We start from the raw sequence: 24,281 nt of genomic DNA, 5'->3' as shown, positions 1-24,281 counted from the left end.
CTCCATGGGTACATGATAGACACAGGACAGGCGAATGGGAAGATGTCGAGGAAGGGAGGAACACTGCAGCTCTGTCTTGTAGGTTGTGTTCCTGATGGTCACAAGGCCCCTTTGTGATTGACGCTGCATATAAGGTATGCCTGGTAGATCAGAAACACAGGTGCCAGGTTGTTTTCTGGGTTGTCACTCATTCACACTAACGAAGGGTCTGCGCTTACAAAAGAATTATATTATATTATATTATATTATAATCATTATATTATCATTTGAGTTGTGACTTGGACAACTCAACACCCCTATATACTGTAGGTTTTTCTAGAGGAAAATATATAAGAGGAGAATATAAGGACACCTCATTTCATGTATATGACACATACCTCATAAATATTCATAAAACCTTCTTTTAACTCTACAACACAGAACTCACTAAGTGTCTCCTATCTCTTTGGAGTGCTTTGTTCAGCTTTGATAAATAAATTTCCGTGAAAACTGTGTCTTTTTTCACTGAATTCTTTCCTCGAAGCAGAGTAGAACAGAGAGGCCCTTTTAACCGTTCCATAGAAGCCCAGGCCACCAAGCTCGTGATGAATCATCTGACATTAGAAAGCAGACTGAACAGGTAGGGAGGGGACATGTGTGTAGCAGCTTGTCAAGTGGCTCAAGTCTGGAGAACACAGCATGGTCAGGGCTTGCTTGTCTGAGTGATAATCAACATGATCCCACTCTGTCCCTGACACCCCCTGTCCTGTGCCTCAACTGGCCCTGCCTTATTACTGGAGCATTTATGAGGCTGAAGACAGAGCCCAGGGAAGGAAGCCCAGCAGGAGCCAGCTTAGAAAAGAAAACACTGGGCCAAGCATGGTGCCACATGCCTGACATCCCAGCCATTGCGAAGTAGAGGCAGAAGAATCAGACATTGTATGTCATCTTTAGTTATAGTCATGAGGTCAAGGCCAGTCTGTTCTACATGAGACCCTGTCTCAAAAACAAAACAGAAAGGAAGAAAGAAAAGAGTCCCCTGAAGGACGGAGGCAGGAGGGAGGTCCCTGGACTTCTGAAATTCTATATTTCTAAAACCCAGTTTGGCTAGTGCAGGTGAGGCAGGCAGAGAGAGATGGAACCCTATTTTATTAAAACACCACAGAGCACCCACTGGGTTAACCCACTAGGTTAGCATCTTCTGCTCACTAAGGGGATGGAAACTAAGTGGCTTCTAACGGGAGCACCTCATTATCTGGCTGTAATCTGGGCTACAAACTTCCCAGGAATGCCCAGCATTCTGCAGGGATATTCCACCCACATCCGGGCTGTCCGTAGAGGCCTTCCACCCTGTCACAAAAGCTGAGCCATTTCCCTTTTACTTTTATAGCACCCCTTCTACCTAGAATGGATTTCTTTAGCTCTGATCCAGCCAAGGGCAAAGGAAGCAGGAGCTTACAGAGCAGGCAACCTGCCAACTCCTCCATCTCAGGCCCAGGCAGACCCCATTCACAGCTCTACCAATCGATACATTAAAAGTCTCACATCGCCTTCAGAGAAGTAAATGTGTAGAAAACACTGCTTCTTATGAAACAGTGTACACAGCACAGCACAACCAGGTATCACGGAGAGGTTGGTCCCAGTGGCCCAACTCTTGTGTGGTTTCATGTAAATGTACAGGACCCCTTAATGCCTTTGGAGGAATGCAGCTTGCAGGAGCTTGGGATGACCCAATGCTCGGTGCTCAGGTCTCTGCTATAACCGCAGTTGTTTGCACCCCCCCCCACGATGTCTCAGAAAACTTAATCCAACTAAATGTGCAAAGAGCTGTTGTACCACCTTGCTGAGGGACAGTGACAAGACAAAGGTTGGTGCACATCCAGCAAATGGGCATTTCTCCAAAATATTTCTAATATTAATTAAAACATATTTTATGTGTATGAGTGTTTTTGCTTACATATGCTTATGACCTACATGTAGAGCGAGCAGAGGCCAGGAGAGGGAGTCATATCCACTGGAAATACATTACAGACAGTTGTGAGTGGCCATGTGAGTGTGAGAAATTGAACCCCAGGTCCTCTGGAAGAGCAGCCAGGGTGCTTAACCACTGAGTCATCTCTCCAGTCCACATGTGGTTTTGTTGTTGGTTTTATTAAACAAACAAACAAACAAACAAACAAACAAGAGTTCTGAGGATTGAACCAGCTCCCCATGTTTGCAAATTAAGTACTTTACCGACCAAGCAATCTCCCTGGGTCTTTTCTGGAGTGCTTTGATCCCTGATGTTGCAGTATTGAGTGCCATGCCCTTTGGTGTCCTTTGTCAGGAGATGTGCCACCTGCACCTCTGCTCTGAGTGTGATCCTGCACCACCAGCCAGGATGTGTGTGGCTTGTCCTGGATCCTTTCAGTGTCCCCACCAAGGTCCTCAGCATGCCTCATATAGGAAACCTGGACCAGCTGTTCTCCAGTATTTGTCTACTCTGCTCAAAACCAGAAGGGCAGCTGGGTACAGAGAGGATCACCAAGTCAGAGATGCAGAGGGGCTTACAGCAGGATGGGAGCAAACATGTAGGAGGCCAGAGCCTGCTTGCTCTATCTGGTGGGGCAAGCCAGTCAGGAGCAGAGATAGAAGACTGTCTGCTGGGGCACAGGTGAGTGTGGGCAGGGAGGAGGAGGAGGCAGGGACCTCCTGGGCTGCTTTGATTGGAGGAGAAGTTAGGATCTGATACAAGAAGTGACTCCAGCTAGGAGTTCCTTCAGAGGAGAAGGATGAGCCAGGTCAGACCAAGCCCTCTGAGGAGGTAGTGGTAGGGCAGGGGTGCAGAGGAGGCACAGCAGCAACAGCAGGAAGAAGAGGAAGAAGTGGAGAAGGAGGGAGTGGAGGAGGGAGGAGAGAAGGAGGGGGAGGCAAAGCCCAATAGAACTGAGAGACAAGCTGGGTCATGGAAATCTAGTCCACAGGACTTGGGGATGTGAGAGTCAGAGCCAAGGGCAGGCCTATCGGTGCTTCCAGGTCACTAGTCTAGAGCACTGAGTGGGCTCAGGGTCAACTGTGTCCCCTAGCAGAAACCAGGGGAGAAACAACAGTGTGAACAGCAGTGTTTGAACTCTGCAAATTCTGAGTTTGGAGCCCCAGTGAGCTGATCTCAAGCTATAGGAACTAGAGCCACTTGGGAAGGGAAAGTCTTAGTTGATGAATTGGCCCTGTCAGATCTGCCTGTAGGCAAGTCTGTTGGGGAGTTTTCTTAAGGAATGATTGATGTGGGAGGGCCCAGAACACTGTGGGCGACCTCTGGGTATGTAGTTTTGGGTTGTATAAGAAAGCAGGCTGAGCTGGGCGTGGTGGCTCTCGCCTTGAGTCCCAGCACTCGGGAGGCAGAGACAGGCGGATTTCTGAGTTCGAGGCCAGCCTGGTCTACAAAGTGAGTTCCAGGACAGCCAGGGCTATACAGAGAAACCCTGTCTCGAAAAACAAACAAACAAACAAACAAACAAACAAACAAACAAAGAAAGCAGGTTGAGCAAGCCTTGAGGAGCAAGCCAGTAAGCAGCACTTCTCTATGGTCTCTGCTTCAGTTCCTGCTTTGAGTTCCTGCCCTGGCTTCTCTCAGTGATGGGCTGGAAGCTGTAAAGATGGAGGGAGAGAGGCCCCAGCAATCAGGTACCTCAGCTCTGACACAAATCCCTCCACATATGTGTCTCAGCGCTTTCTGTCCTGTTAATTTGGGAATGGCTTTGTCTCTCTTTGTATTTCCAGATACTTACTGTTGATGAGTAGACAAGTCATCCTAGCATATTTTCTTAGACTTTCCAACATGATACTGTCTGGATGAGAAATTGATCTCTTCATTCCATTGCTTGTGTTTCTTAATTTTTTTTTGTTTGATTACATTGGCTGCCATTTTACATTAAATAAATGTGTGTGCGTGTGTGTGTCCACTATAAAGCTTGTATGGAGGTCAAAGGACAATTTGTGGAAGTCAGTTCTCTCTTTCTACCACGTGGTCTTAAGGGATGGAGCTCAAGGTCAGCAGGCTCAGTAACAAGCACCTTTCCTACAGTGCCCTCTTTCTGGCCCTTAGCTGGCATTTCAGAGGTCTCAGAGGATTAGCAGTCTTGCACTTCTTGTTTCTGCATCAAATTCTACTGATATAGCATTTGATATTTAAACATAAGGCACATTTTGATGCAATTTAAACTGAATATTAAAATATCCTCAAATGATCCAGCTTGTGACATAACAGTTTTGTTTGTTTGTTTGCTGATATGTAAACACGTCAGAATAAGCCAGAGTCGAGCTGGGTGGATTTTGCCTGTGAAGCCCTGTGGCACTCTGTCCATCCATCATCCATGGTTTTGCTTACTTGCTTGCCTTGGAGGAGACAGAGAGGTACCCTATAAAAGTGGGTCTCTGCATCAGCAAGGAAAACTCCAAAGGCACCTCAAGAGGTCGTAGCTCTTCTGCAGGCTGTTCCCTGCTTGGAGAGGCTGCTTGCTCTCTTGGAGAGGCTTCACAGTTACCAAGAGTTCCCCCCAATGCATCCACTCCTCTGTCTTTTTCTTTTTTCTTTTTTTTTTTTTTTTTTTTTTTGGTTTTCTGAGACAGGGTTTCTCTGTATAGTTTTTGTTTGTTCATTTCAGACAGAGCTTCACCACTAGCTGAGGCTGGCCTTGAACCTGTGATTTTTCTCTTCCTACCCTCCAAGTCTGAGGGTGTATCTGCCTATCTGGGTGCCTCCTATGTTCTTCAGGCAATGCCACCAACAGGAGGTAGAGGATGGGGGAGAGAGGGGTGGGGAGTTGGAGATATATCCTACAGCTGGGCTAGGATCCATCAGGCCCTCTGTCTAGCTGGCCTCTCCTCCTGCCCACAGTCTACACATCCTCAGTCAGACTCATCAGACAAGGCTTGTCTGAAAGGAACTCAGCATCCTTCTATAAGCATAGTTAATATGCTTATAGTTAGTTTAGTTAATAGGCCCTGGGCTCCTGTGTGTAGATAAAGTGCCCGGAGGTGTTACAGGAAAAAAACACAGGGAAGTGAACCCATTAAAAAGTGAGTGGAGGGTACTAAATGTCTGTGTTAGGACGCAGGTGGGTGGGCTAGAGGGGGCAGAGCTGCAGGGGAGGTGGGAAATTCCAAGTTAGAAGCTAAGAGGAATGCACTTTTGAATGCAGGAGTCCAGAGATCAAGAATAAAGTTGAGCTTTTCCAATAGCAGAATTAAGTTTAAAATGTAGCAGAAGCACGGGAAATCTGGCAGGGACCAGGAGGGGACAGATGTGCTGCCCACAGCAGCTGCTTCTACCAGGACATGGCTGCCTTCAGCTCTGCACATCACTCCTTGCTTGCATTTTATCCCTTCCATCTTCAGCCCTCAGCGTCATTCCCCTCAGGCAGCCTAGAGACATCCTGCCCCGCCCCACCCCCAGCCTAAAATCTGAGCCCAGAGCTTCTCCAGGAGCTGCTGAGTGCAGTGAGCATCAGGTTAATGTTAATCACAATATATTGATAATGGTTTTCCCAGGGCCAAAAAGGTGGTTCTGTCTGGAATCCCCACAGCATGATGTGATGTCTTGGCTCCTAGTCCCCTGTATGCATCTCTTTCAGAGAAATCCTAATATGAGGAATGTGATATTGGGATGGACAGAAGCCTAGTCCAGGGCTTGCAAGAAAAAAGGACCAGATGTTGGTTGGGAGGCCTTTCTGCAAGATCATCTGATCCTTTTTTCTGCGTATTCACATGTGCAGTCAACATGCAGAACCAAAGCAGGGGCTCAGAAACTCTGCAGCACACAGAGTGATGCCCCCTCTTTTCTACATTGAATGGGGGCAGGGGAGGGGGGAAACAAGGCTCTGGGTGATATGCACAGTTGCAGACTTGCCAGAAATAAGAACATCTGACGAGGCCCTGGCTCAGATGAGTGGCAGTTTACCGACCTTTGAAAACTTACAGTGGGCTCGGGGACAGACGAGGTGAGGGGTGTGTGCATTTGAGATATCACCCCAGGCCCTCATTGGTGTTTCCCCAGCCTAGACCTTTCCATGTGACAATTAGACTCAAGGATGTGGCTTGAGCTGAGGACAAGGCTGCACTGGATACAGGAACACAAAGAAACTGGGGCACAGGCAGGATCCTGTCCTTAAAATGCCAAAGCGAAGGCTCCAAGCAGCAATCGGAGCAAGGGATGTATGTGGGGTAGGCAGGGGGGTGTGGGGAAGGGAGTCAGGGCACATACTGGAGCGATGGGCTGGTGGAAGCTAGAGTCCTCAGGGAAGCCTTCCTTTCTTGAACATAACGATGATGTTGGCACTTGAGCCCTCCGTGGGGACAGCAGAAAGTTCAAGGCTGACTTCTACCTCACTGCTTCACTTATTGTCTGCGGCAGAGGCTGCAGGAGTGAGGGTTGGGGACAAGCAGGCTTAGGGTGGGAGAGTGGCAGGAGCAGGGTGTCTTGGCGTGCATCTTCAGCTGGGTTCCTGGGGCCAACAGTCCATTTTCATTTCTGTGACATGTGCTCTCTGGGGTTAGGATTGATGGAATTAGGGAGAGGTGGAGCCAGAGCCCATTGCTTGCAAGGAACCCAAAGGCTTTCAGAGTAGTCTAAGGATCCCTCCCAGGAAATCAGCCTGGGGGATCTGGCCAGGGCTTCTTTTCTTTTTGTCTGAGGGATTACTAGTGGGTGCCTGATTTCTTCATTCAACAAATACATTATCAGGTCTTATGTCTAAGGAAGCAGAGGAGGGCTGTAGATTGCAGCTGGCAGCTCTCCCCTGGAGGTGGTTGGTACCACATTACTCCGTGTGTGTCCTGAAATAGGCCCCAAACACAACTCCTTATTATTTTTTTTAATCAAAGGTTTAAAGACTTCTTTGAAATGTGGTCCAATTATTCAAGGAGAAAAAAAAAACTATACAGAGCAAATATTTAACTTTGCTCGTGGTATGTTGAACTCACCTGTCCACAGGAATCTCTCAGGCGTATCCTACAAGACCGACTTCATTTGTGTCTCCATTCTTTCTGAGGAGGGTGCAGATTGGGACCTGTCTAATGTCATGGTTCTGAATCAGCCTGGAACCAGAGATTAGACTTCTGTCCTCACCTCCAGATTCTTTGAGCTGCAGATTTCTGGGACAGTCAACTCCTTTTCCAAAATATTGAAAAAAAAAAATACAGACCTCTCCCCCTCCCCTCCCCCAATAGCTAGTCCGGAGACACATAGTATGTGCAGTGCGGAGAGATGTCAGTAAATTATTAAAGCTTTTGGAGATTATTAGCCATGGTCCCTCCAGCAGACTGGGAATGTTGCCGTGGCATGGAGCTGGGGACCTGGGCCTCCCTCTGGCCTTAAGGAAACTCTACCACTGCGGACAATAAAAATCATGGATCGCTCCAGGGAGAGCTTCACCTGTAGGATTCTGGCTTTTCTACCCTACCAGCCACGCCCGGTCAGTCGGTCTCCTCCCCTGGGCGGAAGGTGCTCCAACCCGGGCGGTTTGGGAGGCAAACGCAGGCGTGTTACCCAGGTACAAAGTTTTCATGCGCGCCGCTAACGTTTTCCGAGCCTTGGACCTCGGTTTCCCAATCCTATTAACATGCTCCGGGAGGAGCGGGGTTTCGGTCGGGATAATCTTGCGGAAAGGGGCTGGGCTCTACCCTCCAGAGAGACTTTCTGGTCTGGGAGGGGGTGGCGCGCGAGCCACGCAGCCCGGGGCGGGGCGCCCGGCGTCTCCCTGGGTTGCTACAACAGACCCCACACTCTGCGCCACAGCGGCCACCGTGAGAGACTTGGACAGGTGCGGCAGGGGCGGGTCGCCCGCAAGAGGACCCCTCCCCCACGCCGCTAGTGCCCTCGGTCGCATTACGCCGGGGAGCCCCCAGGTCGCCCGCGGCGCAGAGAGGGGCGGGGCTGCGTTTTACACCCCCAAACCTTCGGCCCGGCTAGGCGCGGCGTGGTCGGTCTTCCAGGCTGAGACAGGTTCTGGATCTCAGGTCCTCCCTGGGGCTTGGGCCCGCCCCCGACGCGGGAACCAGGTGAGACGCACAGGCAGGGAAGGATAGTAGGTGGCCCTCGGGCACCCAACCTGGCTTCTTGAGGCAAGCGTGTGCCTCTGGATTCCAGAAGCAACGGCGACCGAGTCAGCGCGGCCCCTGTACACACAGAGGCTGAACATGGGAGCTGGGAAAGAGGGATACGTGCATGCAGGTGCGGTTTGCGTCTCTTAGGAGGTACCCCTTCCCCCATGACCCTTTCCCCCCGGCAGGGGCCAGTTACAAGAGCCCTGGATGCGACCTGGTTGCAGAGCTCAGAGCTCTTTGTCCCCTGAGCCTATGGACTTCTGCTTCCTCCAGCGCTCTGACTCCTTCCCCGGACCAGGGCAGGTGGATCAGCCTCAATTCATGCCCAGGATCTCCTGTCCTGTAGATCCCCTGCTTCCTGGGGAGTTGGGCCAGCAAAGCCCTGCAGAGGAACCGCCGCAGGGCCGCCAGGGGGCGCACTGGGCGGGGACCCGAGCCCTCATCTCTCTGTCTCAAGAGACCCGATGCGCGCTCTCTCAGATTCTCTCCAGTTGCTTGCTTTGCGCACGATCGCGCTGGCGGCAGCTGGCTCCGGGAGATCCGGGGCTGTCCAGACCCCCTGCCGGGTGCCCGACCCCTGACCTCCACGCTCCCTAGTAGGGGTGTGGGGACCCGGCGGGCGCAGGGGAACGGCCCCCGCGTCCGCCCGCCGCTGCTTGTGAATTATGCAGGAGGCTGGCACCGGTGCTCGAGTTACTCAAGTTTCCCTGGCAACTTTCGCTCCGGCATCCCTCCTTCGGCGCTGCGGGCAGCTTCTCCCGCGCGCCCGGGGCCCCAGGCGCCTTCTCTGGGCTGCGAGGCCGCGCAACCCTGGGTACCGGGTAACCAGGAGGGCTCTGGAAGACGCAGACCCAGGCCACGCCCTCGCCCCCTGGGCGGGGGGCCTCTGAGGAAGCCAGCAGGTGCGACCCGGGTGACATCATCCTGTAAACTTCGTCTTGGGCTCAGAGGGTGCTTGCAGGACTTGTAGTGGTCTTCATTGCCAGGATGCTGTGGTCGCGCGGGACTTCGCTTCCTGGGTTTCCAGGTTGTAGGGCATCTGCTGGACCTCATCACTGGAGTGTGTAGGGTGAGTCTCCTTTAACCTCTCAGATGGTCGTGAAGGGTGAGGGCATTCAGGGAAACTTGTCCCCCCAGTTCGGAGGGCGCCAGGGTTGCCTTGCACACTGCAGTTGGAGTGCAGATAGGATGGGCTTCCATGCACCTCCTCACCCATTTGCAGAAAGTGCAAGGGCTTGCAACGTGAAACACTCTAGCTGTTCAGCTCCAAGTAGGTGGGGCACTGTGAGGTTTTTGGGGTCTAGGGGCGCCAGGTGGGCGAGAGGCTGATTCTAGTGACTACTCTTTTTTTGCTGGCTGAGGTTTAAAAAAGGTTTTGAGTTGTTTCATCTGAGAAAGTACCTTGAGCCCACGGATGGGGGTCTCTGGAGCTTTTCCAATCAATGGCTTACAGATCACTTACAGGCACAGTCCTGGAACCCTTCAGAGGACATCTGAAGTTGGTGGTTTGCTTGTGGAAATTCGAGGTAGTAAATTAGGTAGGTGTGTGACCTCTTTTCCCCCCTCCCCCCGGAACTGAAGTTCGAACGTTAATGAGGTCAACCAGCTAATTAAGCTGAGCTTCAGCATGCAGAGATAATTTTGGAAGTCTGGATTGGAGAGTAGTTTGTGACCTCTAACTGGGATTGTACCTTGGACCTTGCTGACCTGACTAGGGAAGGTTCTGCAGGTGGGTCACCAACTGCAGACTCAGCCTTGATCCATGTCCCACTTCAGGGCTGGCACCCTGCAGGCTGCATGGTGTGTGGCATGATTACAAGGGCCCCTGGAGGTGCCTTGATTGGAAACATTCCAACCACTTGTAGGTGATACTAGGCAGAGTCTGATGGAGATTGAAACCTTTTGCTGCAGCTGAAGTGAGCTGAGAAAGATCGGGACACTGATGATAAATGGAAGAGAGTGGTAGCCTGGAAGGGAGTGTGGAACCAGGAATCACCTGTTTGTAAAGTGGGCAAGAAGACTAGAGCTGGCTCCACAGAGGCTGCAAGTCACAACTGCCAGGGGTGCAGTGCTTTCAAGGAAATGGAACCCATTGTTCGTACCAGGGATTTTTCCAAGAAGGAGGAACTAAGTGGCTAACTGGGCATCTTTAGGCCCCTGTGCCAGGAGGCTGGAATGCAGGTGAAGGTGTCTCCCAGGGACCCTGGCCACAGCCCTTGGTGAAATGGGACAGGCAGGGAATCTCTTCCTGGTATCTCAAGTGATTTCCTGGGGGGGGGGGCGGGAGATGTGACTTGTTTGTAATTAAGTCACTCACCCAGTTATTTAACCCACCTCAAGGCTGTATGCACAGTTGTCAGGATCATGAGTAGCCTAGTTGGTCCAGGTCTGGGGATTGGGGTGCTATCGAGAACACTGGGTCTTGGTGGGGTTGTGTGTGTGCTGAGATGTGAGTAGTTTCAGCTGGACGCTGTGAAGGAGTTGGGGACAGCACGGAATTTTATATTCCCTTGTGAGGAAGAAAGTGTGACAGAAGAGAATTCTGGGAGTTGCCCGATCTTCAGCAAACCAGCCCTTGAGATGGAGCTGGAGAGAGAGCAAGTTGATGACGTCTGTGCTTTGTTTCTGAATACTTATGTCCTAAGTGGAGGGTTCTGGGGGTCTCTGCAGGCTCCAGGGAACAATGGGGGCTTGTCCAAAATGGGCTTTGTGTGGGACCATGCAAATGTCCCCAAACAAGGCTACACCCTTCCTACTGACCCCTTTCCTGATGCTGCAGGGCTTGCAGCCTCAATGGCTCCTTAGGGCAGCAGAGAGGTCCGGCCAGAGCACCCTGTTTAAATTGGCATTTTGATCTCTTCAGTACCCTCACCTGTGGCTGTGACCCCCATGGGAGGTAACGTTGAGGAGGTTTATTCACATAACCCCAAACCTCTTGGTCAGGACAGACGTGGGGATCCATACACAGACTTATAGTTTTTCTCTTTGGAGCCCCTAAGTTCTTCACCTGGTACTGGTATATGGATGTTGGAAGAATGTGAACAGATTGAGATATGGACTGGCAGCTTGGAATCCCTACTTCGAACCTTGTGACATTTGGTCTGGGCACAGAAGCTTACCAGCCCACCCCAAGGAGAGGTCTGCCATTTTCAGTGGGCCAGAGATGGACCAGAAATTAGGCTGTTTTCTGTGCTATTTCATTAAATTTAAGATGAACAGATCTTATCTGGAGGGGGGGTGTGTCTGCTGCTGGGTGTCAGGCCTGGAGCTGGATACAGGTTGTTACTCTTGGGGTTTCTGGGCTGATGTGGGGACAGGGGATGGTTACATGTGGCTATTGGGTGCTATAGAACACAGAGAAGACCCTGATTGTTATGAAGGGGACAGTACAAACCACCCGGAAGAATGGAATGACTGCGTTCTCTGGCTTGGGCCAGGCCTTACCACAGCCGAGGATGACTGTAGATCACCTAGATCCTGGGGACTGTCAATCAGCCACTGTGGAGAGGACAGAGCAAGCTGTGTGAACCCTGCTTTCCTAGGTAGCTTTATTATGCTTTTGCTGATGTCTTATGCTTATGTCTGATGTCCTAGAACCAGGGTGGGCTGACTTCTGTTCCCTTTTCCAGGCCAGTAGCCTGAGACTCTGGAGAGGTGCCACTTGCCTATGGTTCCCACATATAGTGAATGAGGAGCCCCATTTGTACCTTGGGCAGCCCCAGGGGGCTCAGCCCACATTCCCACACCCTGCCTGAGCTAAACACACATCACTCAGCGGGAAGTGCCACCAGAATGTGGCAGAAAATTAGTTGTCTTGTTCCTGTGGTGTGAAATTGAGTTAGTGGGCGAAAAGCCGAAATTTCTGAGCAGGCGTCTTGATAGGATGTGCATTTTTATCATTGTTGAAAGCAGATTCTCAGAGCCATTTGACATGGCTCACAGGGTCTACTCTGGGCTCTGGTGGGAACATTCAGGTGTCTGGGTTGCAGGTTGCCTCTGATAGGAGCCTTCCTCCTGATCAAGAGGATGTCCTAGTCTTAATCAGGAAGGGGCACGATGTGTCCCTCTTGGTACCCAGATCCTGTTCAGGGTCAGCAGCCTGAAGCATTCTGATGCCTGGTCCTAGGGACAGGCCAGCTGCAGCATATAGCACTTCCTGAGAGATTAAGCTCTTAAAAGCCTTTGGGAGCATTGGGGGAGGAGGGTGTCAATGGGTAGTAGCAGTAAGTAGAGAGCTCTCTGATTGGCTGCCAGATGTCTCTTCCAAGCAGAGGACTAGCACAGGCAGATGGGGTTATTCTCTAAAAACTGCCCGTGTTTGATGTGCTTCTCCTAGTCCAGTTCTTGGGCTCAGTGGGGCCATGGAGTTGACAGATTCTCAGGCTGTGTCTGTGGATTCTATATGATGAACTTCAGGGGTGCAGAAAGGTGCACTTGCTCCCTTATGTTGAGCACCCTGGAATTCTCCTGCAGGAGTCACAAGAATCCACTTTGAGAAACTTAAAGAGTTTTTAGTAGGGAAGATGGTTGGAGCACGTCATGAGATGCTTAGCTTAGAGCCTCCACCTAGGAGACTCTCTTCGGATGCATCCATTAGGGATAAAACCTTTGCACACTTATAGTGACCCTGCTGTGCTGCGGCCAGGTCTCTCTAAAAAAGCATTTTTCCCCTTCTCTCCATTTCTTCTCTAAAAGCATCACTTTTATTAAAACCTACATATTGTATCTTCCCATTTTCTGACTGTTTTTCTTTGAGGCATTCTTATACCTGGCAAAGTTAGAGCAAATCACATGGTAACCCTGCTATGCCATCTCACATTCTGCGTTTAACTCTCGGTTAGACTTCTCACGCATTTGTGAGTCTTTATCTAAATCTTTCTTCATAGTTTACATGGTTTCAACGGATGCCGATTTGTCTTTGATGTTGCGGTTCTCAATAGTCAAGAATGACTGTTGGCTAACTCTTTTATAGCACCCAGGCTTTGCAATCAACCACAGACCACCATGGCTCAATCCTTACTCCACTAAGGCACATGCATGAGCTTTACAGAGCTGTTAGTGCTCCTTAAATTTTTGGAAGGTGCTGGGGATTCATACTTAGGTCCTTGATGGTGCTGAGCAAATATTTCATTGAACCATGTTCCCAGCCCCTCACTGGGGATTCTAGGCTTATGCCCTCCCACCAAGCCACACCTTTATCCTCTTCCTGGAGGATTCTAGGCAGGTGCCCACCCATTGACCTATGCCCCAGCCCCTCACTGGGGATTATAGGCCATCATTCTCCCCTGGAGTCATGTCCCAAGCCTTTATTCTTTATGTGACTGTTTCCTCCAAAGAATTTTTCATTCTGTGATATGTTTTATGTTCCTGGGTCTTTTATTAATTAACCTAGCAACTCATCAGCAAGAAAACAAAATAAATGAATGTTTTAAAGGTTTCCTGTGACCTTAGTCACAGTCTGTGAAAGTCACTTGTGGATTGAGACAGTAGGATAGTGTCTGTTGATCTTGGCTGACCAGGTGCCAGAAAGACACCACAGATATTTAGACATAGGGAGGGAAAAGGTGTGAGTGGAAATGTGCTTCCCTGAGCAGATGTGGGCAGCTTGGTGTTTTGATGAGGACCATCACCAGATCAACCCTTTGGTACCCAGAGGTCACCACCTGGGTATGTGATCTTCCCCAGTGGGTCTGGAATCTCATTTGTAAAATAGTAGGGCCCTTTGAGAAAGGGCTGTAGGGAAGAGTCATCCTGTTTTAGTTAGGATTTTACTGCTGTGAACAGACACCATGACTGATGCAAAAATGACAACATTTAATTGGGGCTGGCTTACAGGTTCAGGGGTTCAGTCCAATATCGGCAAGGCAGGAGCATGGCAGCATTCAGGCAAACGTGGTGGAGGATGAGCTGACAGTTCTACATCTTCATCTGAAGGCTGCTAGCAGAATGCTGACTTCCAGGCAGCTAGGCTGAGGGTATGAAGTCCATGCCCACAGTGATACACCTACTCCAACAAGGCCATACCTCCTAATAGTGCCGATCCCTGGGCCAAGCAGATACAAACCATCACATACCCCAAAGGTCTTTTTCTAAATGAGCTATGTCTGGGAGGACTTTGTGTCCCTACAGACTGAAAGTTACCACCTAAGTTTGCAGGATTAAAAAAAAAATCCTGCAAGTGTGTGTGTGTGTGTGTACACATATATATGTTTGTATGTGTGGAGGTCAGAGGTCAATCTCAGGTAACATCCTCAGGACCACTGTCCACCTGTTTTGAGACAGAGTCTGTCATTGGCCTGGAGCTCAACAAGGGGGCTGAACTGTCTGGTGAGTTCCAGGGATTCTCCTGTCTGCTTCCCCAGTGCTGGGATTACATGCATGTTGCATGCATTTTAACATGACTTTTTGGTACTGAACTCAGAGTCTTATGCTATGGTTGCAGATGATTTACAGGCTAAGCCATCTCTCAAGCCCCTAAGTTGGCAAAATGCATTTCACCTGCATCCAGGTTCATCTGGGTAAGGTGGTGACTCCTAGGTTAAGGCAGTGACAGTGTATAACTAGTGAGCTTTACGCACGTTAGTCTCTTGGCCTACAGCCTCTTTATTGCTTTCGGATTTGAGAGTGTCTTGCTTCCAACTTTGCAGGATTGAAGAATAGCCTGAGCCTGGCCTCTGCTGTCCAGCCTGACAGGTGGTATGTGAGCTTGGAGCCTCAGCTTTGCAGAGAAATCCAATCCCAAGTCACTTCTGTGGGGAGAGGGGTGCTCAGAAAGGACACAGGAGGTTGCCCCCGTGGTTTCCCCAGAGCATGCAAGACTTGGGTACTCCCGTGAGGGGATCCCTGCCTCAATAATAGACATCGATTCTCTCTTAGCTGTGGCAGGTTGCGCTGAGTGCCACCCCTCACCCCTCCTCAAGTCCCAGCAGTGGGGTCTGGCAAGCTATCAGGATCTGTCCCGTCTATCAGCTGCACCTGGTGTCAGGTCCCTGGGGATGAAGTGCCAGGCATCCAGACTCCAGACTTCATCTCTCTCAAATGTCACTCAGCAATAAGAAGCCAGTGAACCCTTCTAGCTGCTGCTCTTCCTTCCAGCCAGCCTGCCTCCATCTTCATGAGATCAGCTATGCCAGCTATTCTCATCAGGGAGGGGCTTGCCGACTGTAGACATTTCTGCTTAGAAGGAGGGTGTCTTGGGGTTTCTATTGCTGTGAAGACACCATGACCATGGCAACTCTTATAAAGGAAAGCATTTGATTAGAGCTGGCTTACAGTTCAGAGCGTTAGTCCCTTATTATCCTAACAGGAAGCATGCAGGTAGACATGGTGCTGGAGAGGTAGCTGAGAGAGTTCTACATCCAGATCAGCAGGAAGAGAGAGTGACACTGGGCCTGGCTTGAACTTCTGAAACCTCAAAGCCCACCCCCAATGACATAATTCTTCTAACAAGGTCGCACCTCTCAATAGTGCCACTCTCTATGAGCCTATGGGAGCCATTTTTATTTAAACCACCACAGAGGGGATGAGGGCCACTGGATCTTTACTTGAATAATTTGGTTACTCCTCCCAGCCAATTCTGCCTTTACTGCATGTGCCTTGGTATCTTGGGGAGGAGCTAGAGTATATTGGTCAAGGGAGGCTAGGGAAAGGGGGCTCCAACTGCACAGCTGTGGGGAAGCTATCATCCGTGTTGGGTGAAGACTTTCCAGTGTGGTTATCCTCAGATCCTTTATGCTCCTGCTAATAACCCCTTCCCTATTCTGTGCTGGTGACCCCAGCTGGTTCCTCAGGGTATTTGGTGGACTTGAACTTTGGTTTGCTCTTAGGACCTTGAGTGTAGACATTGTTCACATCTTCCCTTAAGGGAGGAATTTTAACAACACTTGCCCTCAGAGGCCTTGGAGACCCAGCAGGTAGACACTCTGGCCCAGGAGTGATGCATATCCCCACAGAGGCATAGACCTTGTACAACTCAGGTTGGCATTTCCAGGGTGTTTACTGAAGTTGGGAGCAGGAGGGCATGGGGGTGAATGGCCATGGGTAAACAGTGAACAAACCCAGAGTCCACAAGCAGCTGAGAGAGACATTCCTGGAGTCTTAACGGGGGCCTGGTTTTGTTGTTAATAATTTTCTACACACAAGGACAAATGCCTCACTCCTGTTTCTGGAGCTCCTTGAGGGGAGCGGCAGAAACCCTCTCTGCATTTCCCCCACTGATGTCTGTAATTCAGAGGTAGCCTGTTGCCAAAGCAACAGTAACACCTACCTTTGGTTTGTTCTGATTCTTTGGGGGTCCTGTTGGGGAGTGTCTTGGCCTCCCTGGCTTTAAGTGGCTCATGCTGGGTGGCTGTGGGTTTTCTGTCTTCTCTGGGCTGTACCCTCCTCTTATCTGTTCTGTTCCTTTTGAGATAACTTGCTTTTGACAAGGTTTGGGGTATGTAGGAGAGTTTAGGTGAAGGGGTTGGGATGTGTATTTCAAAATACTGGGGCCACTTAACCCTGAGACTGCAACACTTATAATGGCTTCCAGTTTGGCTTCAGTAACAGGGAGATGGCTTTTTGTGGGTGCAGCTTCATCCTCAGTTCATCCTGGGCAGAGATAACTAAGACACTATGTTAGTTACTTCTCTCATTGCTGAGACGAACACTGGACACAAACAACTGAAGGCCCACAGTGTGAGGATGCAGTGTACAACGGCAGAGAAGGCACGGAGGCAGGAGCATGAGGCGCCTGCTCTATCCTAGAATTCTTTCTGCCTCCAAGATGTTCTACCTCCTATTTCCTGCCTAAGCCATAGGCCATAGGCTTTTTAATTGACAGGTGATGCATCCATACAACACACAAGATATTCTCTCAACACTGGTGCTCAGCTCCCTCTCTTATTTCTGCTCAGTGTAGGACCCCAGCCCATGGAATGGTGCTACCAACACTCAGGGCAGGTCCTCCCATCTCTGTTAACCTAACTGTGAAACTCTCACAGGCATGCTAGGTGGTTCTAGATACTCTCAAGCTGACAATATTAGCCCTCACAGACCTGGTTTCACAGGGTGCTGCCTTCCCGGACACCTGCTCCTTAGGGCAGGCAGCGTCATCTCAGGTCAAAGGAGCCCTCCAGGTTGTCTCCTTCATTTCTCTCTCATTCCTGAGCCTTCATAGTGGCCAGAAAGGAAAAGTAATCATGATATTGTGTGGGGAGCTCTTGGTTGTTCAGTACCGCATCATCTTCATCCCAGCCTGGAGAAGACAGGCTCCATGACACCTTCCATCTTCTGGGGGAGCAGACGGAGGCAGAGAACACCGAATCTGATAAAGGTCCCATGGCTGGTGTGGGCCCAGGCAGCCACCTGTCAGCCTTCATCAGTGCAGGTCACTTCTTGGGGAGACATGCTGGCTTGCTTTTCTGTTTCTCACTTGAGGGAAGCATTGTGATTCTCAAACTTAGGGCCAAGGGACTTGGGGTCTTGGGGCTCTTTTGGCATCTTACAACAGGATTCAGGGGCCCAGAGAGTGTATCTTTATATCTGTCTACTGATAGTCCTGTCAGGAATGGAAGGAGAGGGCTGGGAATATGGCCTAGTGATAGAGTGTTTGCTTAGCATGGGCAAGGCCTGAGTTAAATTCCCACCGCTGGAAAAAGAGAGGGGGTGGTGGGTACAGCCAGGTGGCACAGTGCATGCAAGGCCCTGTGTTCCATTCTTGGTCTTGCCAAAGAGTTAAAAAGGAATTTGTAAACAAAAAGGCAAAGTATTTATTACTGTATTTTTATAATAGTAATAAAGTTATTGGCTGGTAACATAAATATTTTCCACAATATAGTAATTCCAAACAAAAGAAATCTATTTTTTAAAATAAATAAATAAGTAGAATAAAACTTTTTATTTTACTTAATAATTGTGTGTGTGTGCGCGCACGTGTGCATGCATAAATGCACACATATGGAGGTCAGAGGACAGCTTGCTGGGTTGGTTCTTTGCATTCTACCATGTGGGCCCTTGCTACGCACACTCCAGTGAAGTCTGCTTGATGGCCGAGAGGCCTGGAAGCACTCACGAGGCAAAGAGTTTCAAGGAAACTCAACCTCCTGGAACCTTGGCATTCTCATAACCTGTATACTCATACCCTATCCCCATATTAGTCTGGTGTATAGATCCATGTGCTCTCTTTTAGTATTATTTTATTATAAGTGCCTTTAAAGATTGAATTCTGACATAGCTAAGCCTTCACCAGTGTTCCAATGTCCCAGAAAATCTTTGAGGCCTTGAAGCTGACAAACTTGGAATTCAGTAGGAATTCGGTAAGAATGTTACCTATTCAGTAACATTCAAATTTACTTCTAGTAGAGATGATGAAACTAATTAGGTATTACAGAGAACGGAGCTCAGGGCTGGTCTGCAGAGTGTTTACTTGGGACAATAGCCAGTCTTACCCAGACAAGGGAATACACAATGGCCTAGGGAATAGGTGGGTTTACCATGAAAGAGTTAGGGAATCCCCCTGAGACAGGTTTCTTCACTAAACCCCTGGTGGTGGGTTTAACAATAGACTAGCATTACACCTGGCTCCCTTCTTAGTGACAGTGGCCTGGTCCCCACCTTCTTTTGATGTATACATTCCTTATGTTTTGTGTCACTGTAACTCAGCGGATGTATCTCGCCTGGTTTCTTGTTATTCTTCTGTATAAAAAGTTCGATGCTCGACTTGACAAATTACATTCAGATTCTACACAATCTCTCATGTTGATCTGTCATTCATTCATTTGCTGACTCCTTGTCCACCTGCAACCAGAGACCCGTTCTATGCAGACAGGGACCAAAAGGGTCTGCGGCAGGCCCTGGGGATCAATCTCAGATTATTCCACTTGGTGGCAGGTACTTTACACTCTGAGCCATCTTGTGGCCCCAACATAACTGTCATAGTTTTTGTTGTTAATTTGACACACCTGGGAAGAAGAAACTTTGATCCAGAAATGACTTCCATCAGATTGGCCTGTGGCAAGTCTGTGGGGGATTTTCTTGATTAATGATTGATGTGGAAGGGCCCCGCCCACTGAGGGAGGTACCACACCTGAGCAGGTGGTTCAGGGCTATATACAAAAGCAGGCTGAGCAAGCCAAGAGGAGCAGGTCAGTAAGCGGCCTTCTCCCATGGCCTCTGCTTCAGTTCCTGTTTTCGGGTTCCTGCCTTGTTGAGTTCAGGCCCTCACTGAGCTTCATGATGAACTGTAAGCTGCGAGCTAAATAAACCCTTCTGACTCCAAGTTGCTGTCAGCCAGTCATTTCTTGTTTCACAGCAACAGGAAGCAAACTAGAACACCAAGTGTTTTCCAGAAGGAAGCAAACACTTACAAGAACATCACTCCAGTTTGCAAAGCCTCTCTGTGGCCTGGTTGGCAGACAGAGCTTCCTGTCTCTGCTTCCGAAGCCAGCTGTCTCTGTCTCAGTCCCACAACCTCCAGCACAGTCCACCTACATGGAGAGTGAGAATATTGTTAAATCAATTACATCTTATTATTATTATGAACATGGTTTGAAAGGGCCATGGGGAGCCCTTTGTGTTCCCTGGACCACACATTGAGAACCACTGCAATGAGCATGGGTCTACCTTCAAGAACAGGACCTGGATTTGAAAGTCAGATCTGTCATGTGGGGAATTGTGAACAATAAATTCTCACCATTCAGGAGGCATTTGAAATCTGGTCGTGGGCTCTAGATGGTCACCAAGTGGTCCTATCTGAAGAAAGGGTTCCAGAGTCTAGACTGATGGGGGAAGGAGGGGAACCTTCCAGGCTACAGATGGAGGAGGCCTGATGGGTATCTAGAAAATGCAAGCAGAACAACTGGGCAGTTTTCAAATAGAGTCAAGGTGGATGTTGTAAAACCAGGTTCCTTACATCTATCTGCTATCCCCAAAGTCCCAATGACAAACCAAAGTCCAATTCTTACCAAAACAAGTTAACCAAAGTTATATTCATCGGGAAATGTTGAATTTAATTAGGTTTATTTACAGGAGCACTGAGGACCCTAAAGCAGCCACATTGCAGAGTCTGCGCCAAGCATGCATGATGACTTCTGCACAGCTATAGATGGCTACATAGATGGTGCCTCCTTCCTAGACTTTCCAGTATCTATCCCTTAGCTCTTCCCAAAGACCCTAAGGCCATGTGCAATATAGAGCAGAGTAGCAAGCATATGTAACTGCTAGGCCGTTTCTCCAGCCCCAGGTCTTTCTTCATTTTTCTTTAAATTTATTTATTTTATTTTATGTGAAGAACACTTATCTGCATGTATGTATACGTACTATGTGCATGCCTGCAAGAGCATAAGAGGTCATTAGAGTCCCCTGGAACTAGAGTCATGGGTGGTTGTGAGTTACCATGTGGGTGCTGGGAACTGAATCCTGGTCTTCTGGAAGAGTAGTAAGTGCTCTTAACTGCTAAGCCATCTCTCTATCCCCGAGACTTTCTTCTCAAAGGCATAACCATACTATCAATTCTGTAGCCACATACTTATGACTGAGGCTTACATAAAATATCTATCAACATCATGCATCCAATTCCACTCATCTATACCCTTTTATAATCCCACACAGTATACCCTTTTGACCACACATCTTTACTTGCAAATGTTCACTGCAATGAGTCATGGTCTGGTTCTAGGCCTCTGGTTTCTGTTATACTATCAATCCTGGATACTCACTCTTCTCAAATATCCTGTTGTTGTCCTGTGCCATGGAGATCCTGCTGCTTTGGAGCTATAGGACCAGCTCCTTCATGCACTGTAGTAGTTCATCAATGATGTTGGGGTGGGCCAACTCAAAATCCTGGATTGGGACCTGGGTGGTAGCTGAGCTGGTTAACTTGCTAGCTCTCCTATATCCATACCACCAGGGGGCAAGCGCCCCAGCACTGCTTTGGCAAGCTCATCCACTACTGCAGCCTGCAAGGAGCAAACCCAGCTTCCCAGCTCTGCTTTCACACCCTTGGGATGGCTTGCCTGCGTGGCCCTCATCTCCCACATCTCCATATCCCCAACATTCCCATAACCACAATCAGCTCTACTGTGCTATCCTGGAGAGGTGCAGGGCCCATTATCCCAAGTGCTGCAGCAGGGCAGGGCCAACTCTCCCACCTGCTGTAGGTGGTGAGGGATGAGGGAGGCATCTCTCCCTTGCCCATGTTACTGCTGGGAAGACCAAAGGTGAGGCCAGCTCTCCCAAGCTCACATCTTCAGGGTTGGCTCACTTGCATCCCTACCACCAGGGTTAGCTCTACTGTGCTGCCCAGGTGAAGTGTAGGGCCCACTCTCCTGAGTGCTATAGCTGCTGAGGGGCAGGGCCAGCTCTCCTGCTCTCATGATCTTGGGGGATAGCTCCTCCACAATCAGCAGGCAAGGGGTGGGGCCAGCTCTGCATAGCCCTCTGAAATCAACATGGCTCCAGGTGGCAGCCCAGACCAGGGATGTCCACCTGGCCTTTGGTGATAACAGACGATGCTGCTGCAGGGCCACAGACCCAGACATGGCCCTTGGCAGCAGCATGGGCCAGGACTTCACCATAGCCTTAGGTGGCATCTAGGGATCATGTTAGGCTTGCTCTGTCTGCTTGGGCCACTTGGCACTGGGCTACAGCTTGTCTGCTTGCCTGGGCCCCATAGCACTAGACTGGCTATCATCTGAGACTTGCCTGAGTACCACCCTTTAAAAAAATCAGATTTTAATCTGTTCTTTGCCAATGTCACACATGTGCATAATCCAGTCATACCTCCTCACTGTGCCTTATCCCCATCCCAGCCCCTTAGTTCCTGCTCCTCAGGACGTTTCTCTCCCACCTTCATGTCTTGGTTTTGTTTTGTGGCCCACTGAATTTAAATAGGGTGTCTGTGTGGGTCTAGGCATGGAGCTGACTGCCGGAGCATGGGAGCCCAGCAAAGGCCAAAACTCAGAAAACAGTGTCTCCTCTCCCAGCAGCCATGACTGCTACTAGCTGGGACCCATGAGCTTTCCCCCTCTCCAGTGTTTTATTCTATTTCTTTGCCACTTTTGCCTTGCTGACCTCCAGGGGAGGGTGGGATAGCAGTGTTGAGAGTGGAAATTGGTTGATCCTGATTCTGGGGGTGGTGTCATCTCTCACTGTGGGCTTAGTTTTACAATAATCCCGTACTGGACTAAGGAGGTTCACTGGGTGTTGGATCCGGTCAAATGCTTGTTCTGCTGCTCTGGGAATGGTAAACATCCCGTTGTCATTTACTTAATTAGTGTGGTGCATGACACTGACTGAGTCCTGGACATTTTCCTCTTGGGATTAACTTTGCTCTCCAGGATTCACTGTTCCCTTAAGTCCCCTGCTCCTGAGTAGCTGGGATTTCCTCAGCTTCTGTAGATACATTCTCAAGAGACATTGGGCCTGAAGGTTTCTTGTGAGGTCAGGTTTGAGACCAGGACGGTACTGGTCGTGGAGATGAGTTTGGGAAGGTTCAATTCCATTCTAGGGGAGACTGAGGAATCACGGCCTGAGGGTTTTTTTTTTTTTTTTTTTTTTTTTCAGTGCTTAGCATTTGCTGAGGAGCCGCCTTGGCCTCAGGTTCTCTTTGTAAGATTTTCAAATTATTGATTCAGTTTCTTACTCATTCGAGACCTGCCCAGATTGTTTCTTTACAAAAATTTTAAATTATGTTTTTGTGTCTGTCTGTGCAGATGAGTTCAGGGTCCACAGAGGCCAGAGGTTTTGGTTCCCCTGAAGCCATAGTTACAGGTGTCTGTGGTTGTGAACTGTCTAGTGTAGGTGACAGGAACTGATTCTGTGGCTTTATCTCCTGTCCAGTGATGTGTCTATTTGAAGTTGCTCAGCCTCTCTTGCATCCCCCACCCTCATACCTCCCTTTTGAGTGCGGTCAGTTCAGAGTACCATTATTCCTCTTTTCCATCACTGGACATCTCAGCCCCTGTGCTTTCCTTCAGTAGACAAAGGCTTGCCCGCTGTCACACTCTTCAGATAGGTACCTTTGCCCTCCTTGAGCCTCTGTGGCTTTTCTGATTTAAACGGGATGGGTTTTGCTGCAACTGTATTGTTTCTGTTCCTGCTGTGCTCTTGATCTCCATTTGCCTTTCTTTTTTTTATATCAGTTGGACAGAAGGCTATGTTGCCACTGAGGTGAGATTTTTCCTGGCAGCAATTTTTGGTGTTGGGCATTTTCCCATTGCTAGTCAGGTATTCTGCTGTGGAGCTGTGTCCTTGGCCTGCGTCTTCACGTAGACACCCCAGAGCACTGCTGTGGCAAGTCCCCCATCTTCTATTTGAATGGATTCTCAGAGGCAGCACAGTTCTGCTTGAGGCACACATCTGTGATCTCAGCACTTAGGAGGTGGATGCAGGAGCAAGCAAGAGTTATAAGTTATCCTCTGCTACATGGCGAGTTTGAGGCCAGTCTGTGATACATAAGACCACAACCTCAAAGCAAGCAAGGGGAGCTGGGGAGATGGCTCAGTGGCTAAGAGCACAGACTGCTCTTATAGAGAACCTGGGTTCAGTTCTCAGCACCCATGGCTGCTCACAACCATGTCTAACTCCAGTTTCAGGGGATCTGATGCCCTTTTCTGGCCTCCATGGATGCTGCATGGATGTGGTGCACAGAGATACATGCAGACAAAACACACATACATGTAAAACAAAAGTAAATTTTTAAAAAGGTTTAAAACCAAGCAAGCAGGCAAACAAACAAAACTTCCCACCTAAACCCCAAATCAAATTTAAATTAAAGATAGAGAGAAACCGTGGCTCTGGTTTTAAGAGCAGCTTCGCCATTTAATTTCCTCACCAGTAATGTCTGCATGATCCAGTTCCATCCAGTTCTTCCATATTCTTGAATGAGGCTATGCCGGGGCCTGGCAAACACAGAAGTGGATGCTCACAGTCAGCTATTGAATGGAACACAGGACCCCCAATGGAGGAGCTAGAGAAAGTACCCGAGGAGCTAAAGGGGTCTGCAACCCTATAGGTGGAACAACAATATGAACTAACCAGTACCCCTGGAGCTCGTGTCTCTAGCTGCATATGTATCAGAAGATGGCCTAGTCGGCCATCATTGGGAAGAGAGGCCCCTTGGTCTTGCAAACTTTATATGCCTCAGAACGGGGGAACACCAGGGCCAAGAAGTGGGAGTGGGTGGGAAGGGGAGCAGGGTAGGGGAGGGTATAGGGGACTTTTGGGATAGCATTTGAAATGTA

At 49.3% G+C, this 24,281-nt stretch overlaps 1 protein-coding gene across 3 annotated transcripts in view; it reads left to right on the top strand.

Annotated features, from left to right (window-relative positions):
* The first annotated feature begins 8,524 nt into the window (after positions 1–8,524).
* Shank2 (SH3 and multiple ankyrin repeat domains 2) overlaps positions 8,525–24,281 on the top strand; it is a 453,640-nt gene continuing 437,883 nt past the window's right edge. For 2 of the 3 annotated variants that reach the window (XM_085841128.1, XM_085841127.1), the window contains exon 1: positions 8,526–9,130. The gene's annotated coding sequence lies outside the window, so the exon portion shown is untranslated. Of the gene's footprint in view, positions 9,131–24,281 lie in introns of all 3 variants that reach the window. The other variant, XM_085841131.1, reaches the window with a different exon arrangement.

The sequence above is a fragment of the Mus caroli genome, unplaced genomic scaffold, assembly GCF_978045245.1.
Source record: "Mus caroli unplaced genomic scaffold, Mus_caroli_1 scaffold_8, whole genome shotgun sequence".
NCBI classification, from domain to species: Eukaryota; Metazoa; Chordata; class Mammalia; order Rodentia; family Muridae; genus Mus; species Mus caroli.
This window is presented reverse-complemented; position numbering and strand designations above follow the sequence as displayed.